Source organism: Cervus canadensis, chromosome 3 (genome assembly GCF_019320065.1).
Source record: "Cervus canadensis isolate Bull #8, Minnesota chromosome 3, ASM1932006v1, whole genome shotgun sequence".
NCBI classification, from domain to species: domain Eukaryota; kingdom Metazoa; phylum Chordata; class Mammalia; order Artiodactyla; family Cervidae; genus Cervus; species Cervus canadensis.
The window spans coordinates 33,931,312-33,955,998 of record NC_057388.1 but is presented as its reverse complement, the minus strand read 5'-3'; the positions used below and the strand labels follow the sequence as shown (position 1 = coordinate 33,955,998).

At 34.9% G+C, this 24,687-nt stretch overlaps 1 protein-coding gene across 6 annotated transcripts in view; it reads right to left on the bottom strand.

Annotated features, from left to right (window-relative positions):
• The window catches only part of SEMA3A (semaphorin 3A), a 506,842-nt gene that overhangs the window by 350,648 nt on the left and 131,507 nt on the right, over positions 1 to 24,687 (bottom strand). For 2 of the 6 annotated variants that reach the window (XM_043462900.1, XM_043462898.1), the window contains exon 2: positions 12,145 to 12,201. The exons of the other annotated variants lie outside the window; for them this stretch is intronic. The gene's annotated coding sequence lies outside the window, so the exon portion shown is untranslated. The remainder of the gene's footprint in view (positions 1 to 12,144; positions 12,202 to 24,687) is intronic. 6 annotated transcript variants of the gene reach the window in all.

Sequence of the window (24,687 nt, the reverse complement as noted above, 5' to 3'; positions counted from 1 at the left end):
TCACAATTCATTTATTTTTGCTTCTCACCCCATCTCGATGTTAAAGGTAATAGACCGACACTGTTTTTTTTTTTTTTTTTGGTAATAGAGCTTATTTTTGCTCTTTTAGTTTTAACTTCTATTTTAATAAAATTTGTCTTTATCTAAATATCACTATTTCTTCAGTTTAAATATATAAAGGCAAATATAACCTTACTATTTTATAGGTATTATTCTTCATTTTTCTTGGCATATGCTCTTCCTATTCTAAAATTCACAGTACATTTCACATTCACTATACTTGACTACTCCTTGTCTCAACATATTTCATCAGTTATTATGGTCGCTGAGTTGCCAATAAATTATTTAACTGAAATATCTTTACTCTGGTGGACAGAATTTCTTGGGACAAACTTCATGGAAATGCAACTACTTCAGGAAGTCCTGAAACTATAGAATTGTATTAGAAATGCCTACTTGCTAAATAAGCTTCAAAACAAATATCATTTAAAAGGATATATTTGTTTCTTGAAATTTATTGATCTAGAGATATTCACTACATTTTTATGCAGTAAAATATGCAAAGCATGAATGACAAAATATGCAAAATAAGTCATTCATCAAATGACTTTTAGGTCACATATGAGCTTTCTTTTCCCATTCATTAGAATAGATAGGTAATTTTTGGGCATTTAGTATGAAATTGATATGTTTTTCAGCATTGACAGCTTTAAAAATAGAACTATGGGTTTTAAAAATATTTAGTCCTATTCTTTCTTTAGCTATTAGACAGTTAAACCAAAATGATAACAACTTATGGTTAAGAAAAAAATGACATCACAATTTTGAAACATAGTTTAAATAAGGAAATTGTTCAAAGTTCTGTCCTTAGCATTTATTGTGTGAATAAATGATTTGTTTATTTTTGTATCCAATAAGATACATAAAAGAGAAGAAGTTGGTCAGCTGGCATAACATAATTTCTATGTACCATTGCATTATTCAATAACATATTTTATATAGCTACTTTATCCTACCTATGTGTGAATGACAGGATATATTTCCACCAAACTTGCTTGAAATGTAGCCACTCAGAAGTTACTATACTTTTAGGCATGGTCTTGGGAATGCATTTCTTTAAATATATTATGTAAAAGATTATTACAGATGTTACACACTCATCAGATAATGCAAATAAACAAGGTTGAGTAAAACATTAACCCTAATTTGAAGGGATTTCAATTCTCCTCATCTACCACATAGATTCTGATTAGTATTGCAATTTATTACACATCAGAGATCAGGATAACAGTAGCTCCTGTTACTGGGCATTTAGTATAAAACAAATTCTGTTCAAGGACTTTGGGACAATTAGCTAGCTATTTTAATTCTGTGAACACTAGGGTCAGATATTTTAAATTCACCTTATAGGAACAAAACTTGAAAGACAGAAAGCTCGATGAACATGGATAATCAGTGACATAACTGATATTAGACTATAAAACTGAGTACAAAGACTCAGTTCTTTGGCCTTGTGGATTTTAGCATCAATATTTCAGCTGGGGTATTTTGTGGGAAAGGGGGAGATGAAAGGATAGAAAAATGCACATAGTTCAGCTCATGTGATGTTAGATCCTGGTGACTTGTCTGGCAATTTTTGTAAAACAAAAACAAAACGCACCTAATAGTTTTTCTGAGGATAAGTGGGGCACAATGAGCTAGAAGGGGACAGCAAATAAAGAAGCAGATGGTGTCAAAGACATACTTCATTGATATAACCATTTCTTTAACCTCATGAAAAGAAATTACTAAGAACCCCAACTTTTCTTAACCAAGGACTCAAAGACCACCTAGAACCTAGTATAAAATTCAGGTGATTAATGAACTTGGATTGGGAAAAAAATGATTTACTAATTTTTAACTGATATTTAGCTTCTTGTTCATTTTTTATGAAGGTACATAATAAAGCACAGTGGTCTTACTGATTATAAGTAAAGTGAAAGTGTTTGTCTCAGCCATATCCTACTCTTTGTGATCCCATGGATTGTAGCCTGCCAGGCTCCTCTGTCCATGGGATTCTCCAGGTAAGAATACTGGAGTGGGTTGTCATTTTCTTCTCCAGGGAATCTTCCTGACCCAGGAATCAAACCCAGGTCGCCCGCAATTCAGGCAGATACTTTACTGTCTGAGCCGCCTGGGGAGCTGTAACTACACCACCAAAATGGATCAGATATTTTCAAATCACATTTCTTCCAGAAATCTTACAGTGTCACTTATACTGATCATCTCTTTCTAATTTTGGTGGTGTTCCAAAATTCCACTATATCCTCTTCTAAAGAAGAGGATAAATTTAAAATGCTTAAATTTAAAATGGCAAGCATTACTAAATTAGAGTTCCAAACAATAGCAAGGAGAGATAAGAAAGCCTTCCTCAGTGATCAGTGCAAAGAAATAGAGGAAAACAATAGAATGGGAAAGACTACAGATCTCTTGAAGAAAATCAGACCTACTAAGGGAAATTTTCATGCAAAGATGGGCATAATAAAGGACAGAAATGGCATGGACCTAACAGAAGCAGAAGATATTAAGAAGAGGTGGCAAGAATACACAGAAGAACTATACAAAAAAGATCTTCATGACCCAGATAATCACAATGGTATGATCATCAGCCTAGAGCCAGACATCCTGGAATGTGAAGTCAAGTGGGTCTTAGGAAGCATCTCTAGAACAAAGCTAGTGGACGTGATGGAATTCCAATTGAGCTATCTCAAATCCTAAAAGATGATGTTATGAAAGTGTTGCACTCAATATGCCAGCAAATTTGGAAACCTCAGCAGTGGCCACAGAACTGATAAAGGTCAATTTTCATTCCAATTCCAAAAAAAGGTAATGCTAAAGAATGCTCAAACTACTGCACAGTTGCACTCATCTCACATGCTAGCAAGGTAATGCTCAAAATTCTCCAAGCCAGTCTTCAACAGTACGTGAACTGTGAACTTCCAGATGTTCAAGCTGGATTTAGAAAAAGCAGAGGAACCAGAGATCAAATTGCCAACATCAGTTGGATTATCGAAAAGGCAAGCAAGTTCCAGAAAACATCTATTTCTGCTTTATTGACTATGCCAAAGACTTTGACTGTGTGGATCACCAAAACTGTGGAGAATTTTTAAAGAAACGGGAAAACCAGACCACCTGACCTGCCTCTTGAGAAATCTGTATGCAGGTTAGGAAGCAGAAGTTAAAACTGGACATGGAACAACAGACTGTTTCCAAATCAGGAAAGGAGTACGTCAAGGCTGTGTATTGTCACCCTGCTTATTTAACTTATATGCAGAGTACATCATGAGAACTGCTGGACTGGATGAAACACAAACTGGAATCAAGATTGCCAGGAGAAATATCAGCAACCTCAGATATGCAATGACACCACCCTTATGGCAGAAAGTGAAGAAGAACTAAAGAGCCTCTTGATGAAAGTGAAAGAGGAGGGTGAAAAAGTTGGCCTAAAGCTCAACATTCAGAAAACTAAGATCATGGCACCTGGTCTCATCACCTCATGGCAAACAAATAGGGAAACAGTGGAAACAGTAACAGATTTTATTTTTTGGGTTCCAAAATCACTGTAGATGGTGACTGAAGCCATGATATTAAAAGACACTTACTCCTTGGAAGTAAAGTTATGACCCAACCTAGACAGCACATTAGAAAGCAGAGACATCACTTTGTCAACAAATGTCCGTCTAGTCAAGGCTATGGTTTTTCCCGTAGTGATCCAGCATAGATGTGAGAGTTGGACTGTAAAGAAAGCTGAGCACCAAAAAACTAATATTTTTGAACTGTGGTGTTGGAGAAGCCTCTTGAGTGTCCCTGCAAGGAGATCCAACCAGTCAATCCTAAAGGAAATCAGTCCTGAATACTCATTGGAAGGACTGATGCTGAAGCTGAAACTCCAATACTTTGGCCACCTGATGCGAACAACTGGTTCATTTGAAAAGACCCTGAATCTGGGAAAGATTGAAGGCAGGAGAAGGGGACAACAGAGGATGAGATGCTTGGATGGTATCACCAACTAAATGGATATGAGTTTGAGTAAACTCTGGGAGTTAGTGATGGACAGGAAGGCCTGGTGTGCTTTGGTTCATGGGGTTGCAAAGAGTTGGATACAACTGAGTGACTGAACTGAAATGAACTAAATAAAAAATTGTTCTTTTCAATATTCTTATAAGTTTCTCCATATAATTGTTTTTCCTTGTAATGCTATATACTTTATTTTCTGAACTAAAAACATCATTACTTGAAGCAGTTCACAGAGTCCAAGAGGCTGCCAGAGAAATGAAAATAGTAAATCTCTTGCACGTGAACCCAAATTAAGAGCCCAGGTGGTAGCAAAGATCTCAACTAAACAACTTGTTACTATGTCTGACATCATTCCCATTTCTATTCTCTTTCTTCTTTCCTGGACTCATACTATTATATTGATGATAGAATCACTAATACTCCAACCCCATATCAAGACCACTTGGTAGTGGTTATTATACCATTAGTCCTAACGATATTTAATAGGAGACATACAATTAAATTCTCTTGCTCCTATCAGAAAATGATTCATTGTCTCTAAGAATTATGATGTATTACTGCTTTGTCTGCTATCTATAGAGTTTGTAGTTTGTCTGTGTATAGTAAAAATAATATTCTCCTTTCAGTATACTAAAAAAAAGTTCCTAAGTTTTAGTAGGAATTTCTTCCAAGAAGAATTGCTGTAGTTATATTAAACCAATCAAAGGTATTTCCTATTGATAGCACAATTACAAATTTCATATTGCTAGCATCAGTTACTTATATTATTAAATGCATGTAGTTGGATATACCAAATTATTTATAAAAAATTTAAAGGAAATATGTTTTATTTGCAGCAATAATCAGCTTAGGGACTTTATTAAGTCACTTTCTTCATAAAAGGAAAGCTCATAATAGTAAATTGGATATGATTTCTTTTTTTTTTGGGTATGTGGCTCAGTGGTAAAGAACCCACTACCAATGTAAGCAGGAGTTGTGGGTTCGATCTCTGGGTTGGGAAGATCCCCTGGAAGAGAAAATGGCAACCCACTCCAGTATTCTTGCCTGGGAAATCCCATGGACAGAGGAGCCTGGCAGGCTACAGTCCATGGGGTCTCAAAAGAGTTGGACAAGACTTAGCAACTAAAGAGCAACACTTTATTTATCTTTTTTCTGTTAACTTAAGATGTTTTGACATCTCTTGAGAGTCTTACAGACCCAAAGAGAGACTGATCTCCCAGAACTAGCTAATTCCTGGGAATGGTGGACAGAAGCCTGGAACACACTTTTCATGGCAGACCAGCAGATCCAAGACCACACTCCCACTTACCTTCTTAACTCTCAGAAATCAAGCCAGTGTTTCCTTGCTCTAAATGAACCCAGGGCTTCCCTTGTGGGTCAGCTGGTACAGAATCTGCTTGCAATGTGGGAGACCTGGGCTCGATCCCTTGGAGAAGGCAATGAATGGTTACTCTTTCCAGTATTCTGGCCTAGGGAATTCCATGGTCTCTATAGTCCACGGGGTTTCAAAGAATTGGACACGACTGAGTGACTTTCACTCAAATGAACCCAAAGCCAGCCAGATACCAGACAACTTGGAACTCTCCCTAAAGCTCAAAGTCATTAAAATTTATGCAAATTAGCCAATTCTAAAGGGCTTACTCTTAAATATTGCCTTTCCTGTAAAAACTCCATTAAAGGCTGCCTCCCTCTCTCCTGTTTCTACCTCATGACCAAAACGTGGTGTTCTTCCTCTGGCCCTGTGTGGTGTGGCACGCCTGTCATTCTCGAGAACCTGGGTACCATTAAACTTTTCATTCAGTGGCATTGACTGCTCCTTGTTGTCACTGAGTTACTTTTATAAACTAAGACCTGAGCACAAAACCATTATATTTCATAGTAAAAAGCTAAACCATGTATAACTGCTTAACTGTGAGTGTTATTATAAAGGATGAAACCATGTAATAATAAAGTAGGAGATTTGAAATGAGATAGACTTCTCTAGTTTACTTGCTGTGCTCCCCTAGTGCAGTTTACTTGTTTATTTATGCCTCTATTTTCTTCTTCCACAAAATGAGTATGGCTATGATTGTCATTCAAGATTATTGTGAACATTAAAAGATAAGACTTATATGAAAGTATCAGCACTACAAGCGTGCTAAATACATAGTGGCCACTAATACTGGTGAGTTACCTAATATTAGTCAAATATGTATTTAGCTAAATTTTATTCTTCATTGTTGACTTTAGAAAATAGGACTCTTAGTGCAATAACAATTGTGATTACTATCATTTTCCTAAATTCCAGTTTATTTAGATAAAACCAAGTGGTTTGGTTATAATTAATGGAGGAAAACAGTTTTTAAAGCTGATTCTAATTAATAAAACTAGTTTCATCTCATAATCTTTATTTTTATGTCATGGTTATCTTAATCATATCATTACATATTTAATTCAATAAATATCTATCCACTGATTAGTAAATGTGCTCTTTATTGTATCTTCTTGCTAATTATTTTTCCTGAGTTACATTTACATGATTTTTGAAACAAGATGGGATATAGTTATCACTGAAATTAAAATATCAGGATACTACTTTATAAAAGCGTTCCAGATCTAAGTAAAGCACCGTCTTTCTTCACAATACAATCCAGCAATAATAACATTATCACTTTTAAGATACATGTTCTGGGAATCAGACTGCCTGTGTTCAAATTATTGCTCTGTAAGTAACTAAATGTGTGACCTTAGTTTGTTCCTATGTAAAATGTGAACAGTAATACTATCTACCTAGTAGTGTTGTGATGATAAATGAGTTAGCATTTGTAAAGCAAATGACCATCAGAAAACCACTGTCATTATCATTTGTATTTCAATTATATTCAAGAAAAATATACACATTTTAAGAAAGATACCACAAAAGTATTTGGGGGTTTTAAAAAGTGAAAAAGCATATAAGTCACGTTTTACCTCAGTAGAGGCTTCCTTAAGATTACATTTGAGAAGAGGGGCTTCATCCCTGACACTCAGGCTGAGTCCACAGAGTCACACTGGTGTGGAAACTTGAAACCAGCACTTTACTCACTGCATAAACCTAGGCAAGTGACGACAACTCTAGTCTCGTTTTCCTAATCCATAATGTGAAGGAAACGGTAGTACACTTCCTATTGGGTTGTAATAAAGATTAAATGAATCTTTAAACAAATATCATCAAATATTGAATATAATTAAATGCATGAGAAATAATAAGTATTAACAACAAGGCTAAGACTCTTCATAGTTTCTGAAGATCAGCTACTAATAGAGTGACATTAAATTAACTGTGCATTTTTCTCTGTACTGTAATATTTATGTCAATCAAAGGCATGAATTTTGAAGGGAGGATGATTTCCTCTTCAGAAGATACAGTTCACTGTGGTATGGTTGGAAAGTTTGCTAAGATTCATTTTAGTGAGGCTCTTAATCTATATGCTCTTCTGGCACTAATCACTACATAATCAAACATGCCAAGTATGACAGACAGACCACCTCCTGCTAAAGCAGAACATAAGTACTATTCACTTCTTAAAAAGAAAACAATTCTCTGATGAGAAGAAATTATGTCATTTCCTGAGTGGAAGTTCACAATGGGGTACTTGCAGTCTGCAATGAATGAAAAAAGAGTAAATTTAAAGGAAAAATATGGAAAGAACCTTAAAGAAAGAATATAAATGAAAAATACTTCCATGCTAAACATGATCCTTTCTAACAATGAACTATAGTCCCTTAAAAAGTGGAGAGCTTATTTTCTGATTATATTCTGTCATAAATCATATAGACAGATGTGTGCCTTAGTCACGCATCATGGTTGATTACCATCATTCAAGGTTTATGCAACACAGGCTAAGAATTTCATTCTTTAATTCAACATTTAATTTCTTTGGTATTATTACAGACAAAAAAGCAATATCCTATGCATTTTTCTTTGCTATAACACAACATCTGCACAATAAAAATTTTTATGTCAAATATTTTTATTTTAAATGTGACTTTAAAATCATGCATAAGTCTGTTTATTCCCTTTCCAGAGAGTAAATACATTTTAGCTGTTAAAAATGCAGTTAAAAGTAAATTGTTTTAAAGTCTTAAATTATGAATTACCTTTTCTAACTGTTGTGAAAACAGATAAAACAATGTCAAAATGTGTAAATAAATAAAAAATTATCTGAAGAACTGGTATTTACCAGTGGGGGAGTTGAACCCACTTATATTCCTGGCACCATGAGTCAAGGATTTCTTTAATTAGAGGGTGTATGAAGAACTTTTTGAATACTGTTGAATGCAGCAGCCAGACTTAGGTGGGTGGGATAAATCCATAGGGTGGTTTCTTAAAAAGTAAACACTATAGGCTGATAGTAATCTACTAGAGTTTCCAATCAAACTTTGTTCATTAGTGCTAGTCAGAGCTGGTACCCAGAGAAGATTAACATGAGATTACTCAATATTTCTATTAGATAGAGTTCAGATTTGACATTGGTCACGGATATAAAGTTAATGCTGAATTGACTTTGGAATTCAAACCCTTATAGCTATCTGCCAGCTCCAATGAATGAACAAAAACAAGATTGTTGTACAGCAAAAAGAAAAGAACATATGGTTGAAACAAAGCAAATGCTGTTTTTGGCTGATAGATAAATAGCAAAATGATGATTATATATATATACTGTCATCATATTGATACTTTACCAAATATGAATTTTAAATAACAAAATATGTAATTTTAAAAAATCTTTAACAAAAATTTCAAAATAGTTTCTGAATTCATTTTTTCAAAGTGACTGAAATTTATTATGAAGTGTTTGTTTTAAAAACATCCTCTATTCTTAAAAAAAATGAAATGCAGTAGTTCCCCTTTATTTTCAGGGGATATACTCCAAGACCCCCAGGGGATGCTTGAAGCAGTGGATAGTAGCAAAACTTATATATCCTATATATTTTCCTATACATGTATATGATAAGCTTTAATTTATAAATGAGGTACAGTGAGGTATTAAGATTATAATAAAATAGAACAATCACAGCAATAAACTGAAATAAAAGTTATTTGAATGTGTTCTTTCTCTCTCTTGAACTTTCTTGTACAATTTAATTCCTTTTTCATCTAACTTAAGCAGTTATCATGACTGTGGACATTATTTTTGCAGTTTGAGGTGGGACAGAAAAATTAGCACAATTTTTTTTTCCTTCTTCACAATTTCATATACAGAAAACTCACTGTAGATCTTATCAACTTTGGCATATGATTTTATTTCTTTCAACTAAAGCTGAGTTTTCACCTTTTCATAAAAAGGAAACACTTGAAAGCTTCCCTTTGGCATATCTGAATTGCCAGCATCACTATCCTTGTGCTTTGGGGGACATTATTAAGTAAAATAAGGGTTACTTGAACACAAGCACCGTCATATCTCAGCAGTGAATGGAGGGGGCTACTAAGTGACCAAGGGATAGGATATGATGAACACAGGGATGGAGCAGGACAGCACAAGATTTCATCATGCTTCTCAGAATGGCAGGTAGTTTAATGAATTGTCTACTTCTGATATATTTCATTTAATATTTTTTGGGCAGCAGTTGACTGCAGTTGAAAACCTGGAGAGGGAAATCATGGAGAACGGGGGACAACTCTACACATCAAAATCATGTCTAGCTAAATAGACTGCAACACCAGTGAAAATGGTAAGAAGAGTCACAAAATCCCTGAGTACATTATAATCATAAACCACACATCTAAATATGACACAAATGAGCTTATCTACAAAACAGAAACAGACTCACAGACATAGAGAACAAACTTGAGGTTGCCAAGGGTAAGGGAATATGAGAGAGGGAGGAATGGGGAGTTTGGGATCAGCAGATGTAAACTGTTAAATATAGAATGGATAAACAATAAGATCCTACTGTACAGCACAAGGAGCTATATCCAATATCCTGTGATAAACCAAAATTGAAAAGAATATGTAAAAGGAGATGTATATATATATATAGCATAACTGATCACTTTGTTGTACAGTAGAAATAAACACAGCACTAAGAATCAACTCTACTTCAATAAAGTAAACAATTCTCAACCACAAAAATAATTTTAAAATAATGGTTTCAACATTAAATAGACAATATTTTTTGATAAAATGTGTAAGGCATGTACTGAGTTTTGTAGGTAACACTAACAGTAAGTCAATATAACTCTTCATTGAAAGAGTTTATATTTGAGTGGAAAGGAAAAAGATATTCACTGCATAATACAGAAAATGAAAGGGGTATCATAGCTAATATAATAAATGGTTTATATGCAATCATTTATATTTCTCTTTATTTTCATAATAGTCATACACAGCTACAACAAAGAAGAATATACAAGTGTATACACATATACATATCATATAGTATGCATATATTATATACATATTTTAAAACAAATAGTTTATGTCAACTATGGGGCAGGCACAGTACTAGAATTTGGAGTCAAGGCAATGGACAAGGAAAGTCCTTGCCCTAATGAAACATGAATTCTAGGGAAAGGAGAGGGATAATAAATAAATGAATAAGTAAATTAAGTAATATTTAAAAACAACAAACTGCCAAAGTAGAGTAAAAGAGAGAAAGGGTGGTAAGAGGTGTTATTTTAGGTGGAAAATTTCTCTAATGAGGTCACATTTGCATAGAGATCTGAATTAAGGGAGAAAGTCAGCCAAGGATATCTAAAAGAAGAATCTAAGGTATCGAGATTCAAAGGGTATAGGCAAAGCATTTAGAAACAGCAGGGAGACCTGTGTGGTTGCAGTGGCCTGAGAGGGACATGGTGGAGCGTGAAATCAGAAAGGTATGAGCGAGCTTGAACATAAAGAGCCTTGTTAACTTTGAAGGACTCAACAGGCCATGGGAGCTTTGCCAGTAATTGGAAGATTTTGAGCAAAGGAGTGATATGATCTGGCATGTCTTAAGAGGACTCTGGCACCTTAGCAGAGTAGAGGAGGTTGGAGCTCCTATGCAAGCATGGAGATCATTTAAATGGCTTTTCATTAGTTCAGAGGAGAGATGTTTATTACCTATGTAAGAGCATTCATAGAGGTAATGGCTAAACAAAACTTTATGGCTAAATTCAAAATTGGCCAATTTATAATTAAAAATTATATATTATAAGTTAATTTAAAGTGTTTTAAAACTATAAAGAAATAAAATGTTTTTAATTATTTTACTTTGGACTTATTTCAGGTTGAGATATATAGGTAAAACCGATGGTCACACTATGGTTGCTATAAATATGAAGTAATTAATTTTTACTGTGTAAAAATTGTGAAAAAACAGGATTTATCGGTGATATGTGTCTGTTAAATGTTTTATGTTTGTTCTTAAAATACTTTTGGAGGCTGTGATAGGCTCACTTAAGTACGATAATCTGAAATGTGCAAGATCTGCCAACGAAATGATCCCTGATCAATTTACATTATTTCCAGGGAGGTGAAAATTTATATATAAGAGAATTAGCAAAGATCTTTCAAGATAAAATTCATAACATAACTTAATTCTAATCTGGTAGGTATGTTCAATGGCAGTTAGGAAGCAAGTGGTCAGTTTTAACTGGAACAATCGGGGAAGACTTCCTTTGAAGGTGGTGGTTGTGATGAGTAGGGGGAGAAAAGGAGAGAGAAAGAGAAGGGAGAAAGAAATGCAGGCAGGCAAAAGGAGCTGGGAAATACTGAACTCTCAAATATGCCAAGACTCATACTAGGATTGTTCACATATATTCAGTGTAGTATCAAAGAACATGTATAATTCCTAACAGTGATAGCATAAGATTATGTAAAAATATTCTTGAATCCTGTTAAGTTTAGAATAATTCTATAAAGAGACCTTTTAAAAATCTATGAAATTACTATTTGTACCTTCGAACTATCATTTTATAGATATGAGTTTATCTTTTCAAAGCAGCATTGTTTCCAACTAGTCCCAGTTTCGTAACTTTCACTCTGCTAGCTAATGTAAGAATGTAGCATTTAATCACAAATTTCAAGCCTAAAAGCATGCACATACTGCAAACTCCAATACAGAAAAGCAGCTATGGTACAAGACCCTTTTGATGAATGGATAGCACTCAGGGCTGTTTTCCTTTTTGCAAGGTCCTTTAGCCTGTGATAAAATTCAATATTGGATTAATGGCAACCACATAATATTTGTATGCATTTGCTACAAAATAAATAAAGCATAAAGGTTATTTATAGTATTTTCTAATTTGTTGGGATGATGGTTGGCAGATTAAAGTTTTGACTTTTATGAATTAAATCTTTAATTTATGGGGGGTTCTATTTATGTTTAAATAGTCTGCTTTTTTGGATTCCATATAATTCCCTTTGTACAAATAAGTGTTTTTTTTAATTATAAAGAAATAAAAGGGCCAATATAATCTTTAGGAAAATTACTCAGAGAATCAGAAAAGAGTCAAACGCATAAGGACTGGAAATAATAGAAGCCAGTTATTTTTTATGGCAGTCTATGTGGAAAATATTTTAGTGTCCCCATCTTTACACTTCAAAAACTCATTTACACTGTCACAAGAGAGTTGGGTAACCATAAATAAACATTAATGACCCCTTTAACACCATGTTCTAGAGACGTTTCTGGTCTATAATAAATGTTTAGCTCTTGGAAAAAGAGAGAGAAAGGAGAAATCATAGTGGGGAAGAAGGAGAGAGAGAGGAAATGGATGGTAATTTTCAGAATAAGAAGCTTTTATACATGGAAAGTTTCTGTCTTTGTAAAAGATGAAACATTACTTGCTCTACATAAAATCTTTGAAGGTGTTTTTTTTCTCTAATGAGATATATCTTCATCCACACTGAATCAATTGATTATAGCTGATCTATTTCAACAATCTATGGCAAGTTTATAAACAGCAAAAACACCCTTTATTGAACAGACTTTTCTTCATTTTAACCCATTCACTTTTTTTGTTCATCCAATGAAATTTACTAAGCATGTAGGCACTCTACTAGACACAGGATACCCGAGTATATAGCATGTGATTTCCACCCTAAAGAAACTCAAAATCCCATAGGAGGGAAAATGTAAATTCATTAGAGAGAAGAGTAGGAAAAACAAGACTAAAGGAAAGATACAGAGGTAGTATAGGGTGAATAATTCCAACTCAGGCTCACAGATTACTTGGAGGAAGTAATTTTAACCTGGGATTTTTCAATCAGACTGTGCCAGGCACAGGGGGATGTAGCTACGCAGGGTCAGACTCAAGGAGGACATTCCAGGCGAGGTTATAATAAGTATACAGACATGGAGGCAGTAAAAGATGAAATGTTCAAGGAATTACATCTAGCTTTGTTCTTCAGAAAACATTTTAATGAAATAAGTAGGCAAAATATTAATTTTGAGGGGTTTCCATGGCAAAGAGTTGAGAAAGCTATATGTAGCAGAATTTTAGGAAGCATATTTTCTGAGAAACCAAGGAAAGAAGCTGCCATCAGGTCAGGCAACTATTGTAATAGTTCAAGTGAACAATAATGAAAATCTGAAATAACATGGGACCATGATTTTGTTTACCAAACCCCTATAAAATATACTATCACCCTATATTTATCTAAAAACAATCATTACTGTCAATGATACATAATATGCTTTAGTGAAAAATAAGAGAATACAGTTTACAATTCCAAAAGTTATGTTAAGTCATGTATTTGTATTTCTCTGTTTATGTCTTCACATGAGTCCTTTGTGACCCTTAAATGAATTACTGTCCTATACTAAAATGATTTTATGGTATTATTGTTCTGGCAAATTTAGGGCTTGTACTTATTTAATTGATGGAACCCCAAATATGACTTATTCAATTATAGAGATTTTGAACCAATCATAATGATTAAGAAATGTATGAAATTAAAAGATGCTTTCTCCTTGGAAGAAAAGCTAGGACAAACCTAGACAGTATGTTAAAAAGCAAGGACATCACACTGCCAAGGTCCTTATAGTCAAAGCTATGGCTTTTCCAGTAGTTGTGTATGGGTGTCAGAGCTGGACCATAAAGAAGGCTAAGTACTGAAGAATAGATGCCTTTGAATTGTGGTGCTGAAGAAGACTCTTGAGAATCCCTTGGACAACAAGGAGATCAAACCAGTCAATCCTAAAGGAAATCAACCCTGAGTACTCATTGGGAGAACTGATGGTTAAGCTCCAATACTTTGGTCACTTGATATAAAGAGTCAACTCATTGGAAAAGAAGACCCTGATACTGGGAAATACTGAGAATAGGAGGAGAAGGGGGCGACAGAGGATGAGATGCTTTGATAGCATCACTGACTCAATGGACATGAGTTTGAGTAAACTCCAGGAGATGGTGAAGGACAGGGAGGCCTGGCATGCTGCAGTCCATGGGGTCACATTCGGTGGCTGAACAATGAACAAAGGTATGATATGTGGGTGAAAAAAGAGTCTCATAAGAAGTAAGTCAAGTAAAAGAAACATTGGGTCAGTTATATTCAATTTTATGGCATCATTAGCTACTAATAAGCAGAAATAAATATTTTATGCCTTGGATATATGTTCCATAGTCCAATTTTGTGTAAACTGGGAATTCAAAATGAGTCTGAAAAACACCTCTATGATATGATTTAGGTAATTTCTTAAATATTTTATAGCATAATCCATGAAATAAGGATGACAATAATCTCTATCTCAACAATAAAGAAAATGGGTGAGATAAATGACATTTTAAGTGTGTCTACTGAACAATGGGGGAACCTGACTCACAATTTTGAAATAATTAAAAAAATGAAGACAATATATAACAAAACATTAAATAATAAGATCTACTTATTTTTAAGTGTTTCCAATGAATATCATCTGTTTAGGTAAGTACCATAAGTAGACATTTTAAAGACAGTGTCAAAGTTTGTAAGGAGATAAAAGGAGAAAATTAAGTCCTTTTACATATGTTTTACCACTGAAAGGATATTACAAAATTTATTTTTACTTTACCACCCAAAATAGTCATCTGTCATTGATTGTACTACTTATTTTCCACAGCTTTTCCCCCCCTATGGTACATGGAGCATGGTAGGGGAAATTCAATTTATTCATTGCACACTTAAATGATTAGGTATTTTAGAATTTTATAAGCACAGCTTTTCATCCAACTCTTCCATGAGCTCATGCTAACAACAACAATGATTCTGTTTTTGTACTCCGAAGTAAGAATGGTTTGGATTTTATTAAATCAGAGAATCAGTAAGTATAGGAATGGACTTTGTCTTCTATCTATCTCTTTGACATTCATATCTGAAGGTAGTTAACCAAAGCACTGAAAATATAAACTGAATCCCTACCGTGGAAAGAGAGGCCAGCCTCACATACTGCTAGGTTTTACACAACAAAGTCTCTATCTCAGGTTTTTACACGTAAATGGAGTTTCAAGCAGTCAATACCTACTACTGACCCGATTTTCTGTTTGTAACTATTGATTTCTTTTCTGAATAACCTCCAAATCCTACTTTGCAGTCATTTAGCTTGGAGTTGACAAAGACAGACATTAGGAGCCTTCGGGTATCAAAAAAGCACAAGTATCAAGATGATCAAGAAATCTGCCAGAGGTATTTGGAAGAATTTTTTGGCTTCCTTCCCAAGTTCTTTTAGTTTCAAATCAAAGTTTGATATTTTATGCGAGTCTTCTCCCTTAAACAAAAGGTGCATTTTTGTTTTTAATCCAAGCTAACAATTTCATAGTAAAGTTTGAAAATAAATGATTCAGGTGACTCTAGCTTTCATTAACTGTTTTAAATTCACTTAACTTTAAGTGGAGTTTTCATTACCCCGCATCTACAATGCATTGAACATGTTCTTTATTACTAGCAGTTTGTGGTTTTATATGCTTCTAACTAATCATTGTTCATTATACCAAGAGAATTGGATTTCCAACTATGGTTTGATGTCATTGTGCATGTACAGGACGTCCACAGGTGCCTGGAAGGCCAAAAAGGAAAAGAAGGAAAGCAGCCAAGATGAAAGCTGCATAGATCCAGATGTTGCTGCTGCTGCTGTTTGAAAAAACACATTTTAGAGTTTGGCATTTCAGTCTTACAGCTGGCAAGTAATAAGAGAGAATGAAGTCTGTGTGCGTGCATGCATGCTCCTTTAGTGGCAGAACGAGGAGAAATGGAAAGAAGGGCAGTCCAATCTGCTGAAATAAAATAGGAATGTGGAAAAGAGCCTATTCAAACCCGCTGGCAATGAGGTATTTCCCTGTTATTAACAAAATGTTTTGGCACATTAGGAAGAATACAATTTTCCTGAGTGAAGTATAGAACCAAAAATAAAATCTCTGACTCCTGCTAGTACCTTTACAGCTCATTCACAAAACTGTCATAAGCAGGATTCAGTTGCCTTCCTTTTTTCACTCAGTAACTGGTTTTTACCATTACTCATTACTCCTTAACTGGTACTCATTCAGAGGGAGTTCTAACAAAGGATCCAAAGATTACATAGGTTACTGAATCACGCAACATGTTAATATAAGTACTGGTGTGGCATTATGAGTTTTACAAGTGGCTCATTCCAGATGGTTTTATCAGGATATTACAAACAAGCCCAACACTCTAAATTCTAATGACTCATTTCCCCCTACCAAAAAAAAAAAAACAAAAAAACCCAACAACATTATATTCAGTGCACATTAAAATGTGATCAACATGGTTGTAAATAATTACAAATGCCTATTCAGGGAAACACAACTGCCTCTTCTTATTTTTTTCACAGAACCCATATTAGTGGCTCAGTAGGTAAAGAATCTATCTGCAATGTAGACCATGGGAGAAAAAAACACAGGAGACTTGGGTTCGATCCCTGGGTCAGAAACATTCTGTGGAGGAGGAAATGGTAACCCACTCCAGTATTCTTGCCTAGGAAACCCATGGAGAGAGGAACCTGGTGGGCCACAGTGTGTGGGGTCAGAAAGGGTTGGACACGACTGAGCGGCTAAGCAGTCACCTACCTTAGATGCACTGCCAATGAAGAGATGTACTTAATTCTAGTCTAGTCTCTCTTGGACAGTGACCTGTAGAAATTTAAATGTCTAAGTAAAGGTCTATGAATGAATTCCAGTATATTAGGTCCTGCACCAAACCTGGAGTCAGCATTCAAAGTAAGTGCTAAAATTAAGACAAGATTACCTGAAATTTTCTTCATAAGAAGAAATCAATCTTTTGGTTTTTTTATGATGATTCAGTATAGTCAAAAGAATATAAACTTAACACATGGCTTACCATATAATCTAAGGCACTGATAAACTGGAATATTTATCTATTTTCATATGGCCAACTAATGAAATAGGTGTTAATATGCCTTGAGATACAGATAGATGGATGGACAGACAGGTGGCTAGAGAGATCTTTGTCATAGAAAAAAATTATATGAAGAAAAAAAACATTTAAAATTATCACTGCACACTAGTTTTTACTCTAGAATAAATATTCATATTTCTTGAGTATATTTAAAGATGGAATAAGTTTAGTAAGTTTGTTGCACCCAAAAAGATTATTTTCAAGTCTCTACTCATAGCAAGCATGTTATCGATACAATTAAACATCATAGGGTTATGAAACATTGTATTAAGAAAGAGAAATAATGCCTTTTTTTAAAAGTCATGATTCAATCTAAGACTACTGCCTTGAAGACTGTTTCAGGCTTGCTTGGGGGGGTCCATTAATTAGCTCTTTAGTTACCTTCATTAATACTATTTTTGAGACAAAAATCCAGTTTTGATGGTTTCTTATGGAAAATGGAAAATGACAATAGTACCTACATACTGTATGTGAGTGTACATACTGGGTCAAATCACAATCTTCCAAAATCCTCAGCTGAAGCTATAATCAAGGACCTCATCCCAAATACATTTAGAGTCTCCCTTCATTGCCCATACTTTAGTGTTCATACTTCCACCAGATTGTAGAAATGCAAGACAAGAAAATGACTCTCTACTGGCTCTCTGTAACCCTCAAAACACTGCAACTTAAAACGATGATGCTTCAGAATTCTATACTCTCATATTCATTTATACTCTTGTGTACTCTTATACTCATTTGGCTTTTATCAAAATCCTCAGAACTTGTAGAATAAATTAACAAATAAATCCCTCCCCTCAAAAAAACTAAAAACAAACAAACAAAACCTAAGGAAAGTAGTTGCTTCTAATTAATAGAAAGAAACCAAAATATTCTATTATTTCAAATTTCACACTCTTTCTGCTTGCCATGAAAAACCTACACTTCAAACAAGAAACAAAAAATTCAGATGAAAAAATATAGCTCCAAGGCTAGAAAGTCAGAAGATACAGTTTGTTACATGTATTAATTTTTTTTATGTTTCTTTTTTTTTCATTTATTTTTATTAGTTGGAGGCTAATTACTTTACAATATTGTAGTGGTTTTGTCATACATTGACATGAATACTCTGGTTTCTCTTCAGATTGTATAAATCTTTCACCTTTTACATGTATTAATTTGAAATGTTTTAGAGAAAGGAAATTTTCAAAGGCATAATGCCTATGAACAGTGACATTTTTCTCTTTTGTTTTCAGTTTGAAACTTTTATCCAAGACATATGCTATACATACAGAGACTAAGTATCTGTTAGAATTTAAATGAATTCTAAGCCTTGGGGCATGAAGGAAGTTATTTTTAAAACTTAAAGGGAAACAACTTTAAAATTTCCCATTTACATTGTGTACCACTGCCAGAAATTTAAACTATGTATTGAGGAGAAGTAATTTTCAGATGCTGATGAGCTCAGGCACGTTCAAGGTGGTATAGCTTTTAGACAATTTTTGGATTCTAGACTGTGTACTGGCCTGTATTTAACAGATTTTAGTATACACCTAGAGCCCACCAAGTATAACAGACAAAAAGAGTAACTAACCATGCCTGCCTTTTTTTACAATTGACTAAATGCCAAAAAACAATATTTAGTTCTTAAAAGTTAATTAACTAACAGGTAGCAGGTAATCAAAGACTTCCCCAGTTTCTCAGCAGTAAAGAATCTGCCTGCAATGCAGGAGACACAGGAGACGGTGGTTCAATTCCTGGGTCAGAAAGAGCCTCTGGAGGAGGGCATGGCAACTCACCCCAGTATTCAGGCCTGGAGAATCCCTGTGGACAGAGGAACATGGTGGGTTATAGTCCATGGGGTCACAAAGAGTCAGACACTACTGAAGTAACTAAACACGCACAGTTCAGTTCAGTCGCTCAGTCGTGTCCGACTCTTTCTGAGCCCATGAACTGCAGCACGCCAGGCCTCCCTGTCCATCACCAACTCCCGGAGTCCACCCAAACCCATGTCCATTGCGTCGGTGATGCCATCCAACCATCTCATCCTCTGTCATCCCCTTCTCCTCCTGCCCTCAATCTTTCCCAGCATCAGGGTCTTTTCAAATGAGTCAGCTTTTTGCATTAGGTGGCCAAAGTACTGTAGTTTCAGCTTCAGCATCAGTCCTTCCAATGAACATCCAGGACTGATCTCCTTTAGGATGGACAGGTTGGATCTCCTTGCAGTCCAAGGGATGCTCAAGAGTCTTCTCCAACACCACAGTTCAAAAGCATCAATTCTTTGGCGCTCAGCTTTCTTTATAGTCCAACTCTCACATCCATACGTGACCACTGGAAAAACTATGGCCTTGACTAGATGGATCTTTGTTGGCAAAGTAATGTCTCTGCTTTTAAATATGCTGTCTAGGTTGGTCATAACTTTCCTTCCAAGGAGTAAGCGTCTTTTAATTTCATGGCTGCAATCACCGTCTGCAGTGATTTTGGAGCCCAGAAAAATAAAGTCAGCCACTGTTTCCACTGTTTCCCCATCTATTTGCCATGAAGTGATGGGACTGGATGCCATGATCTTAGTTTTCTGAATGTTGAGCATTAGACCAACTTTTTCACTCTCCTCTTTCACTTTCATCAAGAGGCTCTTTAGTTCGTCACTTTCTGCCATAAGGGTGATGTCATCTGCATATCTGAGGTTATTGATATTTCTCCCTGCAATCTTGATTCCAGCTTGTGTTTCCTCCAGCCCAGCGTTTCTCATGATGTATTCTGCATATAAGTTAAATAAGCAGGGTGACAATATACAGCCTTGACATATTCCTTTTCCTATTTGGAACCAGCCTGTTGTTCCACGTCCAGTTCTAACTGTTGCTTCCTGACCTGCATGTTTCTCAAGAGGCAGGTCAGGTGGTCTGGTATTCCCATCTCTTTCAGAATTTTCCACAATTTACTGTGATTCACACAGTCAAAGGCTTTGGCATAGTCAACAGAGCAGAAATAGATGTTTTTCTGGAACTCTCTTGCTTTTTCGATGATCCAGCTGATGTTGGCAATTTGATCTCTGGTTTCTCTGCCTTTTCTTTGCTTTTGAAAAAGAAAAACATGCACAGTCGAAGACTAAATTTACTATTTTAAATTCTGTCTACATGATTGCAAATGTATGGATTGGTCTTTTCTAGAAGTAAATATTTTGGAATTGCAATTTTGTTTGCCATTTTTACATTTACTGTATAAAGTTTATTTTTATAAATTTATTTATATATATGAAATAGATTTCAAAGTAATGTCAGAAGTATTTTACAAATAACTCTAGAGAAAATTTAACCTTTTAAAACCTGAGAACATGCTTTGTGGGTGAAAAAAATTTCCAGAAAATGAAAGCTTATTTATAATGTATAATAAAATAAGAAATAAAACTAAATAAGAAACATTTAAATAAATGGTTTAAAATAACATTAAATTTATTTTATTTTGTCTTTTTTGGGGTTAAATTATTTTTAAAATGTATTGCCAATTTCCAGTGTTGGGTATATAATTCCTATTTTAAGTAATTTGGAATGTCCTTACTGACTCAGATTCACCTGTATAAACTTCAAATTACAGTATTTGAAATAATCTCGGTCTATTCTATGAGAGAGGGAGGATAAATTCTCTAAATTCCTATGGTTTCCTAGTAGTTCTTTTCTCCCTATTATAAACTTATCATTAATGTTGGTTGCATGTAGAACCTAAAATAATAGGCTTGTAAAATGTACATACTTATATTTTTATACACATTTAATTTTTTTGATATGATGACTCACTCCCTTTTCATAATAAAATACAAGAATTTTATGTCTTATTCCTCAGGACTTTTGCATGTATATTTTGACTATGATGGTTTACTCCTGCTAGAAGATATTTTTACATTGGCATATATAAGATATGGTTGTGGAAGATAATAATTTAATAGTTTAATTGAGAAAGTGTATATCTATCTATAATATTATCTATCAATTATAAAGTCATATATACACACATGCTGTTTATTACATGGGATTCACATTGTCTTAGGATATTCAAACATATTATCTTTAAATGACAGACATTTATGAATTATAGAGACATGCATTTAAGAAAGAAATTACTTCAGACCACAGTAAAAATTCAACATGAGCCCAAATAATGAATATACTAATTATTGTTATCTGTTTGTTTGCTTACTTACATCTCAACTCTCAGAAGTGGTTGAAGCAGCAAAGTCTAATAGAAGTATTTACACTCTGAGTCATTATTTAATTTTAAACCTCCTAGCAATCACTAAAAATGTAAAAAAAAAGAAAAAATAAGTGAAATTAATTTAATAATATACTTTATTATCTATTATAACTAAAATATTATTTTGTGCAATCAACATGTAATCAATATAAGATTATTGAGCTATTTTATATTCTTTCTTTCCTATTAGGGCTTCAAAATCTGCAAAACTCAACTCAGACTAGCACGACTGAAGAACTCGGTTATCAAGACTCAGTTATCAAACAAGACTCCTGGCTATCCATCCTGTTGAGCAATATGGGTCTACAGTGTGGTTAAATCTACTAACAAACTAACAGAATGGTCTTCAAGAAATATCAGAACTTTTTCCTCCTAGATACCATAGTTAGAAGAGTATAAGCAAGCAACTGTCACATTTAAATATCACAGTGACTATAGAAACAAACCCTATATGAGTGCAATTAAGGGGAAACTTTTCAAAACAGAGGGAGTAATTAAGTAGAAAATGTGTAGCTAAATCCACACAAAAAAGTTGGATGGAAAGATCCCTTTCCAAACAGAAGAACACCAAACATAAAAGGAAAGGGGAGGGGAGCAAACTTAACATAGGCAAAATTACCATATTTACTGAATAGAAGGCCGGTTAGGCTCTGGAAAACTTTCTCTTTTTTCCTCCCAGAGAGAATGGCCACACGCCAACAGATACAGGCTTAAAATAGAGTATATACCATGGTATCCATAGTAATGAGTAGATGGAACTAAAAAAAGCTGGTCTTGGGTGAGCAGATGTTCAGTCAAAGCAAGAATGAAAACATGAACTGCATTTCACAACCTCCATTTTACCTCCATACAGTAGGACAGTGTTCTATGTGCCTGTGGGAGAAAAGCATCTAAGGAGGAGGGACCGGCCGGCAAGCAGGCCTTGCCATCTACACCGCACACAAACTGGGTTCCGTCAGGACAACCCACTAGGGAGAAACCTCTCCAAGCAGGTCTATCTACGGATGACAAATGTTACCATTATATATGTGCACACACAGACACAGACACACACAAAGTAGTGCCTTACAGTCATTTAAAATAGCCTGCCCAAGTTAAATTATGGGAAAAAAAAAAAAAGCAACTATTTACAACCTCAACTTGTCTTAGGAACCCAGCCTAAACACAATTTTTCTAAGAATAGCATGGTCATTATCTCTATTATGCCAACACCTTCTCTAGACTTAAAGTATCTTTGTGATAGAAGCGGGTCAGTGTTGTGGTTAGGACAAAGATGTGTTATGCAGACAACCTGTGTCTGAATTCTGGCTCATCAGGTGACTTGGGAAAAGTAACTCACACTTCTTAAACTTCAGTTCACTCATTTTCAAGAGGGGATAAGACTGTGACACTTTCTAGATTGCTCTGTGGGTTAGGAAATTAAAGATGATTGGCACGTAGTTAGGGTGGATACATTTTACTTACACTGTTGTTACTCAATTCAATGAACTATTTTTATGCAATATCTGATTTAATTCCAAAATAGCGGTCAAGAAACATAATGAAACTGTTTTATCGCCGAGCACATTTTTGTTGATACATGTGTTCACAAACACAAAACATACACAGACCTCTGACTGCTTCTATATCTATGTATTTCATCTCTTAAACATGCATTTTAAAGAGAAAAAAAAAGACATACTCAGAGAAGGACAGGGAGCACTCATCTTATTTCCTCAGATACCACTGGGCCAGTACTCCATGTGTGAAACATTTCGCTGCATTCAGGAGCACTGCATTAAAAGCATATCCCACACCACAGAAGACTATTGAGGCTGAGGAGCATTGAGTCATGATTAGCTCAAGAGGAAAGTTTACTGAGGAATGGATTCAAATTCTATTTAATATAAAAAAGATTCAGAAAGAGAAATTGTGTGGAGATCTGAATGAAGAAAGCTTGCATTCTTAATCATCGGAAACTCCTTGATAAAGAATCTCCCTAGATCTTTAAATGCCTTGTGCAGCTGGAGTTTGATGTCATACTTCTCACTGCATTTAGTGTGGGGAAAGAGGGCCTGGCACATGTTCCTTTTGATCTACATGTAGCACCCAAAGCAGTCACAAAGAGAGAAAGAATTTTTTTTAAAAAACATAGCAAATTTTCCAATGATGAATTTCAGGAAGCAGTGAGATCTTTGGAAGAACATTTCAAGCAGAAGTTGAAGAAGAATTTCATTGTTCCAGAAACACTGTACCTAACTAAAACTTTATTTACAAAGATCTTCATCACAATGTTATGTATATATGTATAGGAAATGGCAACCCACTCCGGTATTCTTGCCTGGAAAATTCTATGGACAGAGCAATTCCACGGGTTACAGTCCATAGGGCTGCAAAGAGTCAGATGCGACTGAGTACAAGTGTATAATATATATAAACGTATATACACATATGAGCTTCCCAGGTGGCGCTAGTGGTAAAGAACTCACCTGTCAATGCAGGAGACCTAAGAGATTTGGGTTTGATCCCTGGGTCAGGAAGAATCCCAGGAGGAGGGCATGGCCACCCACTCCATGTTCTTTCCTGGAGAACCCCATGGAGAGAGGAGCCTGGCAGGCTACAGTCCATGGGGTCCCAAAGAGTCAGGCACAACTTAAGTGACTTAGCATGCATGTGCATGTGCACACACACACACATGTGGTAAATTGATTGAGTTGTGTCTGCCTTTTTACAACACGATGGACCTAGCCTGAGAGGCTCCTCTGTCCATGGGATTCTCCAGGCAAGAATACTGGAGTGGGTTGCCATTTCCTTATCCATATATATATATATAAAATTATATATGCATATATGTGTATACACATATATACATATATACACATATATGTATATATATACATATATATGTAATACATATATAAATGAAAAGTAAATACATATATATATAAATGAAAAGTAAATACTTACAAAATAGAACAGAATAAAAGATAGCCATTAAAAAAGCTATAGTAACACCAATCTATTCATTTAGACTCTGACTAAAGTTCACCTAGGGCCTTTCAGGTGGCTC